This window comes from Adiantum capillus-veneris, chromosome 6, assembly GCF_014529385.1.
Source record: "Adiantum capillus-veneris isolate H3 chromosome 6, ASM1452938v2, whole genome shotgun sequence".
NCBI classification, from domain to species: domain Eukaryota; kingdom Viridiplantae; phylum Streptophyta; class Polypodiopsida; order Polypodiales; family Pteridaceae; genus Adiantum; species Adiantum capillus-veneris.
In genome coordinates, this window is record NC_140936.1 from 91,058,139 (window position 1) to 91,073,456 (window position 15,318).

The following is a 15,318-nucleotide window of genomic DNA, read 5'->3' on the forward strand; positions in this document are numbered from 1 at the left end:
CCTTTGTAAGTGTTGTTGATAGCATACCTTCCAGCATCCCTTCATCTTGATCACCTTCGTTCTCTTGAGGACCTACCTCCACCAAGCCTTGACAAGAGGTCTCTTGGTTGCTTGGCTTAAACCTTACCCCCATGACTTCGATGGAAGACTCCTCTTCAGTAATGCTGCCGCTACTTTCTTCTTCTGAAGTGCTATCGGTCCAACCTTCTTCCGTCTCACTTTGAGATGATTCTTCACGGAGCTCCTCTTGGCGTTGCTCCTTCATGTCAAAGACAACCTTCTTGTGATTGTCATTCCTGCAAATTAGCTTTCCACTCTCCCAATCCTGCAAAGCTCGCATTTTCATTAGCCATGGTCTTCCTAGGATAAATGGGTAACCATTTCCCTTGGTAGACATGACATAGAAATCCACTGCCTTCTTAATGCCAAAGGCCTCCACAAAAACATTTTTACAAATGCCTACGCACCTAGCCTTGCTATTTTTTGCCATCTTGACCCTAATTTCAGGTGTCTCATGGATGTGCATGCCTAGTTTTTGCATGAGTCCCTCTGTCATGATGCAAATTTGTGCACCCCCATCCACTAGACCTTTCCTAACCAATCTCCCTTTGATGTAACAGTCTAGCACCGGTGTAATGTCTCATTCATTTCAGCTTGTGCAATTTTTACAACAGGCACACTCTCTTTTACCTTTCTCCTAGTGCTAACTGCCCTTGTTAAATCCCTCCTAACTTGTGGACATAATGCAAGAAATTGAGGCCATGAAATATCAGGACCCTTACCTCTCATGTCTTCCAACAAGTTGTACGGAGCCATACCATGTCCAAGAGGGAAGTCTTGGAGGTTGATACGACGTCGAGTCCTCTTGGTTTCCTTGGTTCCCTTTGCCTTCTTTCCTTGTCCATGGTCACTCTGTGATGTGACTCCTTCTTTCTCTTTACCTTTTCCTCGGCCACGCTTAATTCCACGCTTAATTCTCTTTACCACATGCACATTTGGATCTTGCAAAGGTGGAATTCCTTCTACCCCTTGTGGAGGTGGTCTTGGTCCATTTGGCCTTTGTAGAAGCCTTGGTTGTTGACCAGTTCCTTCACCTGCATTCATCACTGGGTAATTCAAGTTAGGCCTCCCTCGCTCCCCACGGGGCCAAGGACAATTATACATCCCATGTCCAGACTCTCCGCAATTCCAACATTGCAAGACTCTCCTAGGTCGTGGATCTCGCTCTTCAGACTTCTTTGCTTGTCCCTTTGGACCTACAGCTTGTGCAAGGTGAATTGACAGGCTGCTTAAAGATTCGTTTAACTTCTCAATTACTTCCGCCGTTACCTCAGGAAGCTCCCTCGATGTTGATGCTTGTGACTTACCTTTGGGTCTAAGACCTTCTATTGGAACCTCTCTCCTTAAGCACTTGAGTTTCCTATACTTCTCAGTAGCAGGTGCACCCGCCTCAACTTTTACCTTAAGGTCAGGAAAGAGTCCGGCTATGAACCTCTCCTTCTTTAAAAATTCTGCACCATCACCAGGGTTAGCAACATTTCGTATCCATAGAGCCCAAAGACGTAGAAACTCTTGCTTGTACAAGTAGTAGCCATCTAAGTCTTTTTGCTTATGAGAAACAATGTCTTGCCATAGTTTTTGAGTGTTTTGGGGATCAAAGAAGTATCTCTTAAAACGATTTAAAACTTCTGTGTAATTCCCCTTAACTTCCTCAGGCAAAGAGTCAAACCAAGTACTAGCATCTTTCCTAAGGACCACCTCAAACATTTCTACACTCTTTTGATCGGTTACTATCCTCTTGATACGGCAAGACATCTTGCAATTTGCTAAAAATAATTCTGCATCCTCTCCAGGCTCTCCAAAGAAAAGAGGATATCCAGACATTTGGCGTTGGCTCTCCATTATTATGAAAGATTACAACACGAGTTACAATAAGGGATACAATAGAGATCTAGAACCACTCGCCTGCAAATGAAGAAGTGAGAAAATACCACTCTAGGTTTTCTTCTTCAGCTATCCAAGCTTCAATAAGGTCTCGATTTGTTTGATCAAAACAAAAGGGTAGACTATTGATGAGCTCTAAGAAGGGTTGAAATTCTTCAAAGCTAAGGCGATAAACAGAAATCTCTAGAACTTCATTTTCTGGATCCAAAAGAGCAACCACGTCCCAAGTGATAAATTGCACTTGCTCTACAATTCCCAATGCACAAGCGGTTTGTATAAAAACTAGATCTTCATGCTCGTCGAAGGCCGTGAGAAAGTAGCAATTGACTAGGAGCTCCTTTCCTTCGAGTTCCACACAGTCGGAGTGAGGCAACCTTCTCACAATTTCATAAAGAACATCCTCATCAAGTCCAATCAAGCTTGCAAGATTTAAAGACTCCACTTGTGCTACAAAATTCCTGGACAAAAACTCCTTAGATTTACAATGTCTCTATGAACAAAGTGTCATAGAAAGTAGAGAAGGATGAGAATTTATACAAATTTGCAATCTTCTCTATGCTCTCTTTATTAAGACAAGCTCTGAATAGCTCCCTATCTCCTTTGTTGAAAGCGAAAGGAAGACTATTAATAAGACGCAAATGAGGGAAAAATTCACCAAATGTGAGTCTATGAAGCATGAAATCTGGCCGCAAGTTTCCTGAAGAGTCTTCCTCAATGGTGAAATGCACTCGCCAAACGCCAAATTTCACTCTATTTACCAATCTTAGGGCACACACTAGTTGGATGAATGCGCGGTCTTCCTTAGTGCCCAACAACAAGAGGAAAATGGAATCCACGCGTAGGACCTTCCGTCTTAACTTCACAACCCTCTTGTTATGAGGGAGACGCCTTACTACTTGCTCCTGCAACTCAATTGGTAATAGAGCTAGATCTCTAAGGATTGAACTTTCACTGCACACACATTCCCAGTTAGAATAAATGATCGTTTTTTTGTTTCTTGTAACAACTTGGACAAAGAAAAAACAAACATACACACTACTTTGCCAGGCTGCACTTCATTTTAAAATAAAATGAACACATGTACATCAAAAGAAGTGTGGTAGTTGATGAGAGGTAGAATGACAGGGTTTGGTGATGCAAGAATTTCTCCTGCTCTTTGGGCACCAAACATGAACACCATTCGTTGTTGAAAATGGATCTTTCTACTAATTGCAACGTTTATTCTAATGTGTGGAGTAAAATGAAAGGGAAAAAACTCTATTCCTGGGCCATTATCCATGGCCTATGCATGTCCTAATGCTTAAAACAAAACAAAAATATAGACGTAACTAAGGTCGTACCTAATGAGAGGCAAAATAAAAGGATTTACTGAAGCGTTTATCTCGGCCAACCTAAGAGGACCTAAAATTCTACGAATGACACGTTGAAATTGCAACTTAGTACTAACAATTATGTGTACCTTTTGCCTTGCAATGGGAATGAAGGGATCATACAAAGCTTCGTGATTCATGAAAACTACTTGACTATGCTAAAGGTTGATTCTACACAAAAATACACAAGCCGTCCTCCGTGGGGGCACCAATTTGAGGCGGTCCGGGGCGGGCAACAAGAAGAGTGGCCTCTAGACACCCTTCAAGGCTCCCGTGCTGCTCAATGGGACTGGGGCACAACACAACACAAACCAAAACAACAAACCCACCGCCAAATCCCAACTACACAAGGGGCACCACCTAGTTTAAGAGCGAACTAGGACGCAAAAGAGGAGAATAGTTAGAGCAACCCACAAACAAGCAAGGAATTTACACTAACCCTAACACCAATGGAGTACTCTCACACACTAAAACACGAGAGAGAGAGAGAGAGATAGAGAGAGAGAGAGAGAGATAGTGCTCGGGCTTCTTTGAAACGTATCGGCAATGATCAAGCAAACACAACTATATATTTAAGAAAGAGAGAGAAAGGGGGAGGGGGTGCTTGTTGCATTAATACCTTCTTACAAATCTGTCATGACAAATCAAAGTGAGATTAGTACTTGTTCAACATAGCTTGCGTAAATTTCACCACAACACATCACAAGAAAAGCCACTCCAATCACTATCTTAAGGCCAGGGGAGTCCTCTCCACCCTGTCACCCTCTTACAGTATGTGGGATTTATGGCTAGATTGATGACAACACCAGAGACAAGCTATCAAGAACTTAACAAAAAAAAAGCACCAAGACACTTACACATCATTGTTGTCCATTACTTCACGTTGGAAGGGAGACAAAGTATCCAAGCTTAGTCCAAATCCACCCTCCTTGATTCAGCGAATGTTGGCCTTACACTAGTAGGAGAAATGATAGATTTCCTACTCTCAATTGAATGATCACTCTCTCTCTTACAATGGCATATATTTCCCTTGCTAATCCCCTATTACAACACATGCACATGCATAAGACAATGAGCTTCCACTCAAGAGCTCCTTGTAGAGAGGTTGAGCTTGGCTTCTCAAGCTATAGCATAGTGCTCTTGCTTATGGATCCCCCCTTTTTATGCTAGCTACACCCTCTTTTTATAGCAATTTTGAAGGCTAGGGTTACTCCTCTAACCATGGTTGGGTTAGATTTTCAGCAATTTATCTAATTTCTTTTGCTTGGAATTATCAAGAAGTTGGTGGGGAAAAAGAGAGGAGAGAAATGGAGGTGATAGGACTTTTCATAGTGGGTTAGTGTTAGTAGAGTTAGTATTAATTTACAAATGGAATTGGATATTTACAATGGGAGTATCCATGTAGGATACAAATAAGGAAGAAAAACTCTTAAGAGGTAAGAAAAGGTGGATTTCTTACAAGGTTGATGCTCCAAGTGTCTTGAGTAGGGCCAATTTTGACGCTTGTTGACGGTCCACTAGCTTTGACGGTACATTTTTTCTCCACTCTTGACCTTCCTTGAGAGACAAGGTAATTGAAGCTGAGTAATCAACCACCATGATGCTGTCTTTTAAGAGAAGAGGCTAAATTTTGTGGTTTTTTGATAGATATGGGTAATTTGGAGGAGGAAAAATGAGACTAGGTGGTCAATTTTGGAATGGAATTGTGTGTGGGAGGTATGAGTTCACCATGGTTTCTCTTATTCTTCAAGGTTGAGGAGAAGGTGAGTAGTGTGCAGAGAGGAGTGGTGAGAGAGATGGGGATGATGAGTGGAGAAGTGTGTGTGAAAGAGGAAAATGATAAAGTGGAAGAGAGAGTGTGGCTGCATAGCATGGGAAAACTGGGGTCCACTAAAAACATCATAGCTCACAGCTGGTAGCTCCAAAAATCATGAAAAAATTTGGGGTGATTACTCAGAGCGTGGGCTACATTTTCTCTTTTGACCACCACTCCAAATTCAGAGTGGAGATAGGTGCCAAAATTCTCACCAAAAAGCCTGTTTTTAATGCCTGCAAAAGTCTTTTAGTGGTCCCCTCCTTTGTTGAATTTGTACAATGCATCCAAGAGTGAGCCCCTCCTTTGTCATATTATAATACAAAGCATTCAAGTTGCCCTTGACCCATGCATGGAGGAGGATTATTGGTGAAATAAGAAATATATACATGGTGGGACTAGAGTATAGACTATTCATGGACTTTAGCTCAATGAGCACATGGTGTTAGAATAATGAGTAAAAATAATAATAAAAATATGGAGGAGTTATGGATATGGAAAGATATTGGAATCATATGATATGGTCCCTCCTTGAATTATTTTGGGTGAAAGAGGAAAATGTATGCAAGTAAATAATATAATAAAAGTAACGAATGAGTAGAAATCAATTTTTTGTTTTCACGAGGGTGAGGGTGAAAATGTGGGAGTGATCTGTATAAAGGAAAAATAGGAGGTTAGAGTATGTACATATTGGCAAAAAAATAAATAAATAAATAAATAAAATAAAATAATTATGGTGTAAGAGGATGAAAGAAGGTGTACATAGGTTTAATAAAACACACACCTAAGTAGAAATATTTAAATAAAATACCAAAATAATTATAAAAAATCCCTATATTTAGGCCATATATACAATGAAATATTTACACACAAAGAGGCCATAATATACTTTTATTTTTTTATTTTTTTTATTTTTTTTATTTTTGGCTCACCTAGCCCAGTGACTAGCTAGCTGAGGGTTTTTAAGAAGATATGGGAAAAGTCCCGTGACTCACGCACGCCTATGTACAGTGAAATGGTAGGGATAGCCACAGTGTTTGGGTGATTTTGGTAGGGTGAGGTAACTCACTGTGGCAATTACAAAGAGCCGAAAAAACGGCTATCAATATGATGGGAGTTGATTATGTGGAAAGTATCTTTATACTCCCCGGTACTCAATTTGACTACAGCTTCTGCCACTCCAAAGCTAGGAATTGGCATTTTTGAACTTGTGTAAACTGTTTCTTCTAGCTCATTGATTGGTGGCTTTCCCATCATGATCCACATTCCATAAGTCATTAGATTTTTTGTGGCTTTTGGATCTATCACAGCTAAACATGTGATTTTGAGTCCTGTTTCTCCGCGTATGGTGAATTTGATCGCCGTAGGAGACAGTCGATGTTCTCTGTCCTTGTTCTTGTCTTGATCTTGCACTTGTTGAAGATTTTTTGTTGAACTTGGAATCTTTTTTCCTTCATTTGCTTTCATTTGTACTTTTTCTGGAGTCTGCTTCTTTGAAATAGCTTTTGTCAATTCTGCAGGTATGTCAATGATGACATATTCTCGTTGTTGCTCTGCTTTCTTTATGTGCACCTTGGCATCATGCTCCATGACGTAGCTATTTGTTTCACCTTTTCTGCCTTCACACTCACAAATCTCGTTAGCTTCCTTCAACACCTTTATCGTAAATACGGGAGTTATATCATACCCTTCCTCATCACAAAATTTAGTCGGGGTCACCTCATTCACACACACATCCAAGGTTTCCAATATTTGAGTCCATCCAAATGGCTCAAATAATTGCTCTGGAAAGGGTTCCGGTATGTAAGCTTCATCATTCATTGATCTTCCTAGGATGAAATCCTCCTTTACTGAGCTTCCACACTTCGAAGCACCACACATCCAAAGTTCTTGTTTGGTTTGTAGCCACGCAGGTATCTCTTTCCCATTGACTATAGAAGAGTCAATTTCTTCTAACGGAGTTCTATTCACATATCTATAGCTATGGTCTTTTATGCTTATTTTTGTGGTGATCTTTTTATGTCTCAAGTAGATATAGTCATAGCCCCAATCTTGAACCATCTTAAGTTGACGCATGAAAGGCCTTCCTAAAATGATATCAAAATTGTTCCCTTTTCCAAAATCTACTATTGTAAACGTATGTTCATATTCAATTCCACAAGAAGTCACAATAATTTGCTCTAGGATACTCAGATCTTTTTCCATGTATCCATCTACAAGTTGCAGCTTCATTCTAGTTTTTCTAAGCGCTCGTCTACCCCATTTTTTCCAAATGTATTTTGTGGCTATGGCTACTCCAACCCCACTATCAAGTATAGCCAATGTTTTAACTCCTTTGTATTCCACAGGTAAGGTGGTGTTTCCTTCTTCTCCTTCGCAATATTCGCAAGGTTTAGCGTGTGCACTTTCTTGTTGAGTTTTGTTTGATTGTTCATTTGAGGGAAGATCTTGAAGAGGTATCTTTAATCCCATCTTTCCCAAATTGTTTCCTACTTCATCCCATACGTGTGGTCTAATCTTAAGCAGTTCAGATAGAGTAATGGTGCACTGTATTGGAGCTGACATCAACTCTTGCATACTCTTTGTATCCATCATCTTGGATATGGCATTCCTCTGAGATGGCACCACTCTAGTCTCTGAGCCTGCCTCATGTTCTCCTATGTATGAGGGTAAGGTCTTCAAGGACTCTGGTTTGCTTTCAATTGAAACTTCCGTCCCTGCATCACCATTTAGAGATTGAATGTCTCCCTTATAGACTTCATTCCCTGTATTGACCTCAATTATGGGTGCAGATTGGAAAGTCGCACTTCCATCTTTTGCACTTCTAATTGCTTCCCACAATTCATTTGGCCATGGCTCATCTATCTCTGGGATAGGTGCCATAAATTGTGATTTTGACCTTGCATCATTAGTGGTGTTGGCCACTACTCGATCATCTAGTTGAATTTCTAGGTTGTTGGTTTCTTGTGCTGCAGTCTTTGCTTGGATATCCTTTTGTGATTCTAGCTCAATGTTTCTTTGAGTTAATGTTTCAACAACCTTTGCCCTAGGCATTTCAAATCCAACACTTTTTGGTTTTGTTTTTGGAGGCGAAATTGGTGCTTTAGGCTCCATCATTTCCTGTGCAGTTTTTACCAATTCTTTACACATTTTCAACCTCTCAATCTCTACCTCAACATGAAGATATTTCATCCCTCATTGCTCTAGGGTTTGGTTGGGTTTCAATCTAGCCTCATATGCTTCCAGTGCAGCATCTAATGGCTCTAGGATTTTGTCTACCAACACAGATCCTCCAGAAGACGCCTTCCTTGGTTTCTTATTGCTCACCATCGTTTTGTTTTCCCGTTCTTGTTTTAACTGATCCTTTGTCTCTTGTAATTCTATTTGTAGTGCAGTTTGATTTGTAATTACTTTTTCTTTAATTCTGTCTCTTTTGGATTTCCAGGATTCTCTCTCAGTCCTTACTGACACACTAGTTGTCTCCTCTTGTTTGGGTTGTTGATCTTTCTCCTCATTAGCTTGGTCCTCAGCATTTTCTTTTGCTTGGGCTCTCGTCACTACCTTCACAGGAATTTTGGGTTCTACCTCTGATCCACTTGGAGAAGGTAACACTCCCACAACATTCATTGTTGTTTTCCCCTATTTTTTTGGGTGTTTTGGACAATTCGGAACAATGTCTGTAATGGCACACTCCGAACAATATCCAATTATCTCTACACGAGAACAATTCTTGGCCCAATGATTACCTCCACATTTGTAGCATGGTCCATGTTGTTGAGTCACTGGTGGCACAATTGATGGTTGTTCTTGCTTAGCTAGAATGGTCTTTGGTCTACGCTCTTGATTGGCTATGAACATCAGAGTGTCCTCATTCAATGAATAGAGTTTTCTCATAGGTTCTTACCCTAGCTTAGGTTGTGATACCTCAGCTCTTTTTGAAGCCCTTGATACAACCCTATTTTGAAATAATGGATGATTTGGTAAAGACATTTGTTTTTCTATTTGATGTCCAAATAGTGTCCCCCTCGTGTAAATTTGATTATAGTAGCACTCACTCATCTCATGATTGGTCCATTTTTGCTCAATGGCACACCATTTTCTTCGTTGTGCTATTTGCACTGCTAGCTCATCTAGGTTGGTCATTAATTGAGACATAACCAATTTCCTTGTGTTGGTTTCACTAGATGCTAAAGGAGCATTATCCATAGTGATCTTTGTATCACCAATTTCCTCGCCATTGGCTTTACAATTCTCAACTAGGTATAACGCTTCTCTCGTGACTTGTTCAAAGGAAGTACATCCTTTTAAGTGCAAATCTTTCTTGAGAGTTTCATTTTTCAAACCCTCTATGAAGAGAATTGATAATCTTTCATCCTGTGGTAGCTCACGTTCCGGACATCTCTCTATATATTGTTTGAAGCGTAGCGATGCTTCCTTCACTCTCTCATCTTCTTTTTGATTGAATGCATAGATTTGGGACACTGTGTTATGCTTGATTCCCCTTTTAGAGAACTCCATAACAAATTCTTGCAACAGTTGTTCAACGTTTGAGAAGGAATTTTTGTCCAACGATTGGAACCAACTTAATGCTATCCCTTCCAAGGTTAAGCCAAATCCCTCATACTGTGTATGAAAATAAAATACTTGTTCGGCTCTTAACACTTGTTTAAACAAGGATGCATGTACGTATGGATCCCTTAACCCATCATACTTCTTCTTGACACATTTGGCCAATTGATATGGTCTCATTGGTTCTGGTTCAACCATGTATCTTAGCGTGTTGGGGTCTCTCACAAAGACATCCCTCGTTCCTTCTTCTCGTCTTGGAGCAAATCCTGGTGGAATCCCCTTTGAGACATGTTTTGGAAATGTTGATGGATTTGTAAGTCTAATTGGTGGTCTCTTGGTTCCACTCAATGAGGTAGTTTTGGATATTTGAGGTCCATTTGATTCCATAGTTTCAATGTTAGCTTCTTGCAAATCGGTCTCAAAAAACCCTAGTACGCTTACACTCGGTTGAAAGTAGTAAGCATAGATTGGAGTACCCATGTATGTATATCTTTCTTGCTCAATTGGGCTGATAAGTTTGTACTCTCGTCCATACTTATCTACCATTAGAACTTGCACTCCCTGGTCATCTGTGTATGTGAAGGCATAGAGGTTCTTGTAGTCTGTGAACTCTTCAATGATGGAATTTAAACATCTATAGAAGTTGTTTTGATCCCCAATAGGTAACCTATAAAGGCCATCATAAGTGTAATCCGTTAGAACTCTCGTGGCTTCATTGGTTTTGATGAACCTCACGTTGGGTTTGTTGATTAGAGGATGCTTCTCCTCTAAGTCTCCAGCAATTTCCACTTTTGTTCTTCCAAACTCCCGCATTTTAGTTGATTGGTTTGGCTTTCAGTGAGCAACATGATCACTTGACAAATATCCATGATCCCTGCCTTGAGATTTGGCTTGATATGATTGATAAGCCTCATGGTCTTGTCTCAACCCTCTTGTTATAGGTGTTGCAGTATTTTTGGTTGTTTGTGTAGGTGGCATAGCTATGAGTTGAGTGGGAAACCCTAATGATGGATGAGTTGTCATGATTAAGCTTCACTCAATACTTTCATGATGATCCTTGATAAGGACACCTTGACTTAGTGCACACAATCCCTTTTTGCCCCTGGTCACGTCTCTAAAAAGTCAGGAATTTGTGACTTTTTTGGTCTCTAGAAATTCATTTTGGGTACCCTAAAAGTTTGGATTTAGGAAGCCTAGTAAAATTCAGCTCTAGGTGCGTGCTATTGCCCACAAGCTTTCTTCCTAGCTATATCTGACTCAGTTTGGAGTTGTGTGTCAAAAGTTACAGCACTTTTAGTGAACTGCACTTGAAACAGCACTCAAAACAGTCTCAGGATTAGGACACAAAGAGATTTTGTGCTTGTATCTTGGCTTCCATAGGGTATTTTTCACTCAAACTTGAGATTTGGGATGTACTCAAGTAGGTCTACAAATTTATGAAGTCAGATACCCCCACTATGTAGAGGTACACCGATCGCGATCGTTGACCTCCTGTCACAGATTTGGAAGATTTTTGCACAGTAGCTAGCCCTTGATGTCTTGATACCAAGTGTCTCTATATTTTTGAATTTGGAGATGTTTTAACCAATGAAAACCCAAGTCCCAGGTGGTTCTGCGGTTATTGGCTTGATTGTGTAAATGGGACTTTTGACCACTTTCTTTTGCTTTTTTGACCTTGCTCCTTTTGGAAAATATGTTGCACTAGATGTCAGTTACCTACTCATAAATTTTCAGTCCAAAATGTCACTAGGGTACACCGATCGCGATCGTAGTTCCAACTCCTTTTTGCATGAAATTTTAGGAGTTGATAGACATGGGTATGATTAGTCTATTCCCAAACCCACTTTGCATTTGGATCACAAAAACTTGAATTTTCTCAAAATTTTGGTATGAAGGATCAGCGATCAGTGTTTTCCCTATTTGACAACTGTCTTTTGTTTTTTGACCCTGGTTCTTTTGAGAAAGTTGTTTGTCTAGTTGTCAGCTACCTACTCACAAATTTTCAACTCAAAATGTCAGTATGGTACACCGATCGCGATCCTACTTTTGAGCCCAAATTGGATGAAACTTGTGGATATGGTGGACAATGATGTGTACAGTCTACTCCCCAAATCTTTTTGAATTTGGACAAGAAAAAGTCATGTTTTCACCAGATCTTGGTCTGCTGCAGTGGTTTTCTGTCTGTCTGCTATTTTTGGCTATTTTGGTCACTTTTTTGAATTTTGAAAACTCCTGCTATCTTATGTAACCTAAGTGTATGTGTGGGTAAAGTCTGGTCAAAATCTGGGACTGAGGTACAACAATCGCGATCGTAGTTTGGGGCCCAAATTGGATGAAACTTCACCAGCTTGTTCACTAGGCTATTATAAGACTACCTGCCAGACACTTTTGTATTTGGACTCAAAAAAGTCAAGTTTCTACCATTTCTTGGTTGGAAGTGCCTGTTTTTCCAATTTTATCAGTTTGACTTGATCTTGATGTTTGTTTTGGGAAATGAAAGCTATTTGGGATTGTCTTGTGTACAGGATATCCCTTTGTATGCTTTCTTCTCAGTTTTGATGTGTTTTGGTCTACTGAAAGTCAATTTCTATGCCAGTTTAGCAGTTTTTTACTCGGATCTGTATTCAGTGGTTTTGACCTGTTTTTGTGGTTTTTGACCCTAGGTCCTTTAGACTTTTATGTTTGTATACACCTGAGGATCCCACATATGAAATATGGTCAAAATCTAGGACCGAGGTACACCGATCGCGATCATAGTTTTGAGCCCAAATTAGACCAAATTTGGCATGCTTGTAGACACTGATGTTTTAAGGCTATCCCCCAAGTCTTTTTGCATTTGGATCACCAAAAGTCAAAATTTTGCAGTTTCTGGGTCTGTCACGTTGGTTTTGCCCAAGTGGCATGATTTCCTTGATTTTTGATGTTTTTGGGTGTGGTTGCTTTAGACAAGCTTGTTTAGAATCTTATCAGGAAGGCACATGCCAAATCTTGTCCAATTCTGGCACTGAGGTACACTGATCGCGATCGTAGTACAGAGGCCAAATCTGATGAAATTTTGTCTGCTCCCTCTGACAAGTGTTTCCCAGTGTTTGGTGCTACCACTTTGTGATTTGAATCAAGTTCAGCTCTGTTTGGTCATATTTTCAAAATTTCAGAGTCTTATGGCCTTTTTGCCAAAGTTATGGTTTTCTGGTTTCTCGACTCTAACTCTTACCCCAAATCTCACTGGGAATGTGATTTACTTATTGTTGGGGTATAAAGCCCAATGTGGTCGCCTAGGTAAGTGGGCGGGCCGCCAGGTATGTACACATATTCTTTTGTAAAAACCTAATAAGAACTCACTATGCTCTACACATTACAGTAGAGCGAGTTCACCATATCGTCGTGCTCTTCTTCTCGCACTCTCTCTCGCGTCGCACTTCCGCTCGTACTCCTTCAACTGGTATTAGAGCTCAGATCGAGGCTCGGGGCAGCACTGCAAGAGGCTAGAGTCACCAGCTGAGATTGGAGTGAAATTTGACAGGCAAAGACACGGCCCCAAATCTTGTGGGTAAGCCCGTTGGGCTTGGTGTGCTCAGAATTTCATTCCGAGGTCATCTCGGTCACCGTTCTCTGTCAGATTTACTGCAGCCTTTGTTGAGGGTGGAGTGAGGTTTTATTGAGCTGGTGGATTCTCGAATGTTGAGATCCTTTCGGTGATACAGGTCTTCGAGCGATCCCTCGAGCACCCTTAGATAAGCAGCTAGGATGTATTGACTGTGAGTTAGACAGTTGGGATTGCATCTTTGCTTTACTGCCGTTGAGGCATTGTCGTAGTCTATGCTTACAGGACAGTGACAGGACAGTCAGAGACAGTACAGGTGCAGGACAGGTTTACCCACAACTTACAGTGTTAGAGAGAAAGTGGTTTTTTGAACTGTTCTTTGGTCTTTTTTTAGTACACCAGAGCCATTTTACAAAGGAGACTCTGCCAAAATTTCTGCAAAATCTGAAGCTTTCTTGGTTCATTTGACAGGTTGATATTGGTTCAGAGGTCAGTTTATAGGGGAAACTCTGCCGAATTTTTCCCTGGAAAGTAAACTACTGTGAAGCGTAGCTATGGCTGGATCACAGGACACTGCTCTTTACAATGTCAAGAAGCTGGATGGAACCAATTTCCCATTGTGGAAGAAGCATATTTGGCACGTGTTGGTACAAAAGAAGCAGATAAAACCTATAAAGGTCAAGGGGATAAAACCAGAAGATATGGACGAAGATGAATGGAGCGAAATGGCACTTTCTACCATTATGCTGACTTTGGCAGAAAGCGTTTACTTCAATGTAGCAGACGAGATGTCGGCTTATCAAGCATTGTTAAAGCTGAGTGATCTTTATGAGAAGCAGAGTGCAGCTTCGCAGGTATACTGGCTTAAGAAGCTTGTTGACTTGAAGATGAAAGAAGGGACACCTATGTCCAATCATCTGAATGAATTCAACACAATCTATAGTCAGTTGTCAGCTCAAGGTGTCATGTTTGATGAACCTGTTAGAGCTATGTTCCTGTTGATCACATTGCCGGAAAGTTGGGACACTTTTCGCACAGCTTTGAGTAATTCTGCACCTCCAAATGGTTTGAACATAGCAGGTGTAGAAGGAAGTCTGCTTACTGAAGAAACCAATAGAAAGACAATGGACAAAGGCAAAGGAACAGCCTTAGTTGTCAAGGGAAGGACCAAATAAAAGTACAAAGGTGGAAAGAGGAATCAGTCTCGTAGCAAGTCCCGCAGTGCTAAAGGCAAGAGTGACATAGAATGCTACCATTGTGGCAAGAAGGGTCACATGAAAAGAGACTGCAGAGAATGGAAAGCAGAAAAAGGCAAAGAGAAAGATGAAGACCATGGTGAGAAGAACAAGTCCTCAGTGAAGATTCAAGAAATAAATGTGACAAACACTGTTGCAGAGGATGACAGTCTAGCATCAGGAGACATCTACTTCTTGAAGAATACAATGGACTCAGCTCTTCTTACAGCATCTCATGGAAATGCACTGAGTGATTGGATTATAGACTCAGGGGCATCACTTCATGTGTCTCCAAACAAGGAGTGGTTTACCTCTTATGTGACCACTAAAGATCATGTTCGGCTAGGAAATGGGCAGACATGTGAGATCTTAGGTGTTGGAGATGTTCAATTGAAGTTTCAGATAGGCTCTTCTTTCACACTGAAGAATGTGAGACATGTTCCCGCAATAACAAAGAACTTGATCAGCACAGGTTTACTTGATGATGCTGGCTACGTCACCACTTTTGGACAGAACATGTGGAAGATATCCAAGGGTTCTATGCCAGTAGCACATGGAGTAAAGTCTGAAGGACTTTACATGATTTATGTATCAAATGTCTCTAAAAAAGTAATCAATGTAACCGAGCAGCCGAACGTTTCTTTGTGGCATAGCCGGTTAGGACATATGTCCAAGAAGGGAATGGAAATCTTGTCTCGTTCTGGTTATTTTCCTGGCTTTTCATTTAATGATTTTGAATTCTGTGAACATTGTCTGTATGGTAAGCAAACACAGCAGCCACATAAGCATAGAAGCAGTAGAAGAGATACACAGTTGGCACTTGTTCATAGTGATCTGTGTGGA